At 31.4% G+C, this 6,944-nt stretch overlaps 1 pseudogene; it reads right to left on the bottom strand.

Annotated features, from left to right (window-relative positions):
* Window positions 1-1,967: 1,967 nt before the first annotated feature.
* On the bottom strand, window positions 1,968-6,136 carry LOC111371910 (annotated as a pseudogene).
* Between the last annotated feature and the right edge of the window lie 808 nt (window positions 6,137-6,944).

Here is a 6,944-nt window from a genome sequence, read left to right as displayed (position 1 = left end):
CAAGTTCAGCAAGACACAATACAAGCTCAACAAACGGCGATTCAGGCTCAACAAGATGCTTTCTATACTTATTACACTGCTCAGCAGGAAGTCATGCAAGCTCAACAAACTGCATTTTATGCTCGGTTTGATGAACTTTTCCCACCACCACCTCCTCCGAAGTCTTAGATATAATTTTCTGCATTTGTGTTGTACTCTTTATGTGGGTCTAAACTATTAACCACTATTGTCTTTAAATTTGCTTATGTATGACTTCTAAATTAATTTTATGCTTTGTATGTTAATTAAGGGGGAACGTTGTATGATTTTATATTGTTCTTAAATGCTATATCTTTTTGCTTATGTCAAAAGTGGGAAATATGGTGAGATGATTATGCATGACTTAAATTGAACATAAAATATATGCCTTCAATATATGATCGTGATTTGTAAATGATAGGGAGAATAGATCACGTGACAAATTTTTTAATGTATATTCTTTTGATATAAATTGTTAAATTTATCTTGCAAATCATCTTGTTTGTCATAATAAAAAATGGGGAAATTGTTGGCATATGGTCGACTTAATTCTCAATGTTTTTATCATAACAAACGAGATTATTTTTATTTCTAACAAATACTTTTTAGTGATGATAGTTCAATGTTCAAATCAATCATGTATTATCGGACTTCAAATGAAGATCAAAGTGGAAGCCATGTATTCAAGTCAAATTATTCGAGACAAAAAGTTTAAGAGATAAATGCCGAGAAAGATCAAGATCAAGAGCGTGAGAGACGACATCAATGAAAGATTAAGACAAGGCATACTTCGGAGCAAATACTTGATTTCTTAGGCAAAATGTAAAGATACTAATGTTTTGATATTTGGCAGAGAATAGTTAAGCTCAAAATCTTGTTATGTATTAAAAATAATTTTTGTGCACTAAAATAATTCGAAGGAAACCTTTTTTATCAAACATGAAAATAACTTTTAAAAATGATATATGGATTTTAAAGACATTTTTATTATGAAAATTTAGTTAAAAATATTTTCCAAAAGTCCATACACTTCAAAACTTTCAAATCGGAACAAACGAGGCCAAAAAGTGAAAAGACCGCACTGAATGATCCAGAATTTGACCATTATGACTTCTAATTTTTACTATACAAACGACTATATTGGTCTTCTGGACAAGAGGCGGTCGATCGGAAGAGTCATCTGCAAATTCAGATTTTTTAACGTTTTGGACTCTATAAATACCCCCAACCTCTTGCATTCATTATTATCACTTCCAAGAGTATTAAATTGAGATACATTCAAGTTTTAACTCTCTACTCTTTATTTATCTCTATCAATGCATTCACTTTTGGAAAACTTGTGATTGGGTTTACTTTTGAAAATCATTTCATTTATCAAAGATTTCTTCAAACCTAACACTTGAGCTTCACTTATTGCCATTCATTAAAGTGTTAGCCTACTTCTTTCCATTGTACTCAACTTTGAATATATCTTTATTGTGGAAGAAGATTTCTTTCATGTAAAGTTTACTTTTGATTGAATTGTGAATCGTGTTGAGGTCCCAGAAAGCTCAACGTTGTAAAAGGATCAGTGCTCCTTATTTGTAAGTCACCAAAAGCTTTGTAGAAGGTTGGATTGCACCATAAGTCAATCACATTTAGTGAAAAAGGCCTTACTCATGACGGAAAGCTTGGTAACGGGGGATGTAGATCGTGATTGGATCAAACCTTCATAGCATATCGTTTGTATTCTCTATCCCTTTCTCTTGTTATTTTTCAAAGTTATCTTGCTTGCTCTTTATTTTATTTGCAAATTATTTTTATTAGTACTTATTATTGAAAAATATTTAAATAACTTGTTCACCCCCTTCTTGGTTAGTCATTCTTGGGCTTTCAAGAAGTTATAAAATTGATGGCCATTCCAAGACACTATCAAAGGATCCAAAATAACTCAAGAATAGTGTACAATTTTACAGATAAACCTCAATGAGAGATCTGAATCCCAATTTATGAGCTATCTTGTAGCGAGTGAAGTCGGCATCATAAAAGAGTTTTGCCACTACTCTTTCACCTCTTTCTCTACCACCAGTATCAACCATTATTAACATATTTGAAAAGAGTTGTTAACGATTTCCTCGTCCTCATTTTCGTGTTTGCTAAGAATCATTTCAATAATTATCACTTTTCCTCCTTTGCTCTTTATTGGAATTGCTTCTTTGCATTTCTTCAATATTTTAACACTGTCTTCATCGTTTCATGCAATATCCACTTTCTTGTTGAATATAGAATTTAAATAAGTAAATGTGTATTATCTCGAATAAGTTGAACTTTTAAAAGATGTAATTCAAAATAATATTGGACCGCACAAAAGAATCTTAAATTAACAAGTTATCCGATGTAATTATAAGTTAATAAGTTAATTACCTTCTTTCATGCTATCGAATAATGCAATTTTTAGTGAAACTAGTCAACGTTGAACGTGCATTGTACGTTATCATAAATGCTTTATAAGTGCTGTAAAAGTAATACTATAATATGTGTAAATGTTAATTAATTTAGAATTAATACCATAAAATATATACGTGACAATGAATGTTAAATCATTTATTTAATTTCCAATTAAGTAAAATTGATGTTAATTAACATACATGGATATGAATAATGAAATGTGTTCTTGAATGTGAAAATTCTAATTAACTTATAATTACAATAAGTAACAATAAAATGCATAAATGAAGATGAATATTAATTAAACGAATGTGAATGTTAATTAATTAAGAATTAATAATAGTGAATTCATACATTAATCAAAGTACACAGGTGAATGAATCTGTCAAATGTAAATGTACATTGATAGTAACTAAATTGTTAAATAAATTAAATACATATTGAAAAATAAAAAGTAAGGTATTATTGAATTATTATAGAGTTAAAATCTTCCAAAAAATTATTCTCAAAGTCAAGATTAATAATTTTATTTGTAGCGAGGTAGTTATTTCACACTAAACATCTCTCTATGTACTATTCCTGCTTGGTTTAAATAAAAATTAGATTTTGATAATAGTTGATGAAATGGTGACTTAAAAGTTATGGACCTTATGAAATGTATTGTTAAAATTAATTGTTGACTCTGATTTAGATTTTAATCAATTTTTTTATTTAAACCAAGAAACGAGGCACTTGTCATACCTTGAGAAAGACTGCATCTGCTGGAGGTATGAACTCAAACATGTCTCCACCAACATAACTCAAATTCTTACTCCCTTTCAAGCCAGCAGCAACATGTGGAAGATCGAGCACGACGCATTTCAAGTTTGGGAAAGCATCAGAAATAGCCTTGGCCATAGTACCAGTTCCACCTCCAACATCTACAATCGAGTTCAAACCTTCAAATACATGTTTGCAATTTCTAATAATCACATTAGTCATCAACCATGCATCGCTTGCCATGGCTTCATTGAAAAGTGGTTCAGCCTTGGCTCGTGCTCAGCTACTCGAAAAGTGACCTTCCATGAGCTATTTGAAACGCCGTGTGATGTTCGTTTTCGAACCATTCACTTACATGATGCCATGGCTTTGTCAATATCGGATCAAGCATTGCTAGTAACAAAGGTGCCATGCTTAAGGGCTCATCTTTCGAGAGTAGACGAGAAGATGGTGTAAGCCAATATCCCATATTTTCTTCATCATCAAAGATTTTTTCCTCGATGAAGAAGCCCGAATGGGTTAGAATCCGCATTAGACGGTAGACACCATTTGCTTTTGCTTTGTTAATGGGGAGTGCTTCGACTAGCTCTTGGAGTGTTATTGGTTTGCCATGTTTGAGGATGATGTCTGGTATGCCTAGTTGAGTTACACATTTGAGAGACATGGAATTTATGAAGTTGAATATGTGCTTCCAAACATGAGCTTGAGCATGAAATTACTTGGCAGATTGTTCTTGTTCTCCATTAGTAGGCAATACCATTTCTTGAATTTCAAAATCAAATTCTTAGCTAGTTCTGTACTCATGATTTGCATTAGCATTTATTGAATATATACAGAAGCACGAAGCATGCTCAGTGGACAGCACTGTGGGGATAATAATTCAGGATATCTAGAAAGGAAAGATATGCTCATAATTAACCTCATAAAACATGAAACACGACAATGAGGTCCTTGTCATGCCTTGTTTCTTTTATATATAGTGCTTATTTTAAATTCTCAGCCTAGCCTGAACAGCGATTTTTGTTCCATGGAATGGATGCAAATATTCTCTTTAGATTTTATGAGATCATTAGACCATAAATGAACTATCTTGATTAAATTTTATACCTAATCGACATGAAGATTATCATAGGTGCTACAAGATACCAACTAGATATGTTAAGACTCGATTGCGCTGAGTTTAATACATTGACTGCGGGTTTGCCAGTATTTGGAAATCAGACATTAAAGAACCCCAAAACTAGTGAACACGAGAACTAGAGATATCGATCACTTGATAAAGGTTTCGATACTTTGACATTTTGATGTCAAAGATTAGTAACCTTAGCCTATGGATTAATAATCTTGTGCCTTGTAGTTTTGACACTCATAAAAAATGCCTTACAGTTGTAATACGTAAAATCGATGGGGACTATAAGTGTGAAGATTAAGCCATTGTATGGTGTAGATTAAAAATTCGCAAAAAATTCAAGTCAAAGTTAACAATTAATTTTAATTTTAATCACACATTTCATAAGATCCACAATTTTTATCAACTTTTCGACCGTACATTTCATTAAATTTTATCAAAATTTACTAAAAAGATTGATTTTTAGCTACACTAAACAGGGGTTAAATGATATATAAGTGTGAGGTTATAATTTGTTAAGAATGATGTCAGAGTGCCTTGCAAGTTGGTTTACGGTTTTAGATGATAAGTAATGCTATGTGGATCCTCTCCATTTAAGAGGACGGATATGTGTATCTAAAGATCCATTTCAAATAATACACACTAACACTAGTATTAGTGAAAATTGTGCCACATACCTTACTTTTAATGCATATTTAAAAATTACTTTTTAACCTTTTTTTCACAATGAATACTGTAAAATCACAGTAAAAAGAAAACATGAAAAATTATCTAAATCAAAGGAATAATAGTTTAGGTAAATTACTCCTACGAACACGCCCTTACAAACATCCCCGTATGGAATTTATCTAGAAATCCCTAAAAACATTCATCTTCCTCCCAAAAAATTCTCTCATCCACTGATCTTTATATAGATCTCACGCAAGATGTAATCAGTACTATTATCGCACAAATCAAAGTCTGATTTCACCTTGCATTGATTAAGGATTTATTATAATCATAAAAACCCTAAATGAAGGAATGTGTAACAACATATTCTCTTTGAATTCCTTCGTTTTTTATTATAGTCCTTATCCGATGCTAATAAGTTTCAGTTGATATTGGATTTTAAACTTGAGGGGAAGCATGTGCTTAAATCTGCGCACAAGCTCTCACTTGTAGCCAATCGTTGCTAGGCTAGAATGAAAATTATTAGCATATAATAATAAATTATATGCATGTACAATTGGCCTCTCATCCAACTCATGTGAGTCATGCTTGTTGGAAATTGGTTTAAAATTTTTGATTTTAATAAACTTTGACCAAATAGTTAAGAGCGATCAAATAGTCAAATACGAGAGTTTAAAGGTCAAATGTGTTCTACTTCGTGAGTAGATTATAATATTTTATTTAATTGTTCGAAATCAATTTGGGTCAATGAGAATTTAAGGAGAATGCATTCGCTTAGACACATGAAACTTGTTGGAAAACAAATTAGAACATTATAGAATATTCCAAAACCTATTTGACTGAAAGTCTACTTTTTTGACATGTCTTTTTCAAATAGTCACAAATTTTCATCTTTGAAATATGTCACTTTGGATATGTATTTGTCAATAAGACATCCCTTTTTATGAAATTGTGCCTTTTTAGATAATACTCATGGTGTCATTTATGCACTTATTTCCAATAAATTCTGCATTCATTTTGAGACCACTTTTTCGTTTTAAATGGAGTTTAAAAACATCAATAGGTTTACTGATCTTCATGATTTGGAATGCTCCTTTCGTGAGACGTGGTCGAGAAACTATTGGCGTAGTCCATTAGTACCTGTATGGTGACATTATCATTTCAAAGAGAAAGAGTCCAACTCTTATTACGGTCATTGTTTAAATTTTATGCATCTCATTAAAGTCCAAATTCTGTCCATTTCATGTTATTAAGCTTATATTTTGGCAAACTTATAAATTATTTATAAAAGATCAGACTTTATTTTCATCAACAAATTTCAATAGATCCAAAAGTATTATTCAGTTATTCATCGCTCATTTTTATCTATTTATGAACTAAGTTGTCTATAAATTCTTCCCAAACAGCGGCTAAATAGCATATATTTTTAGTCTAATGGAAACTCTAGAAAAATTACATCAAGATGATTGTTTACCTTGAAGTTATGCAACATAGCATCAAAAGATTAGGATGTAACAACAACGCTAAGGTGGAAATTCAAAGAGTTGGAGAGACGAAAAATAGAGAGTAAAAAATTCTTATTATGTAAATGGGTAAATTGACGTTGTACTGAAAAACAAATTTGCGTTTCCTCCACCATATACATCGAAAATCAATCTGGTTATATAGTATAAATCGGCTGGGTATAGAGAAGCTGGTGAAAATCAATTAAGCAGCCGATTCAACTTAGGATCCAGTTAATTGGCCATAGTTTTCCAAGTTCTCCTTAATTGAAAAAAAAAAAAAAAAATCCCAAGAGAAAAATTCTCTCTCATGTCATCTTCACAAAAGAGAATATTCTACTTTCATTCGTTAATAAGTTTGTCGAATGAGTTGCAGCATGCAAAATAATCTTAAGAGAATTATTCTTTCGCACCACATATTTGTACCAATAGAATTATAT

The sequence above is a fragment of the Olea europaea genome, chromosome 23 (assembly GCF_002742605.1).
Source record: "Olea europaea var. sylvestris chromosome 23, O_europaea_v1, whole genome shotgun sequence".
Classification (NCBI taxonomy): domain Eukaryota; kingdom Viridiplantae; phylum Streptophyta; class Magnoliopsida; order Lamiales; family Oleaceae; genus Olea; species Olea europaea.
This window is presented reverse-complemented; position numbering and strand designations above follow the sequence as displayed.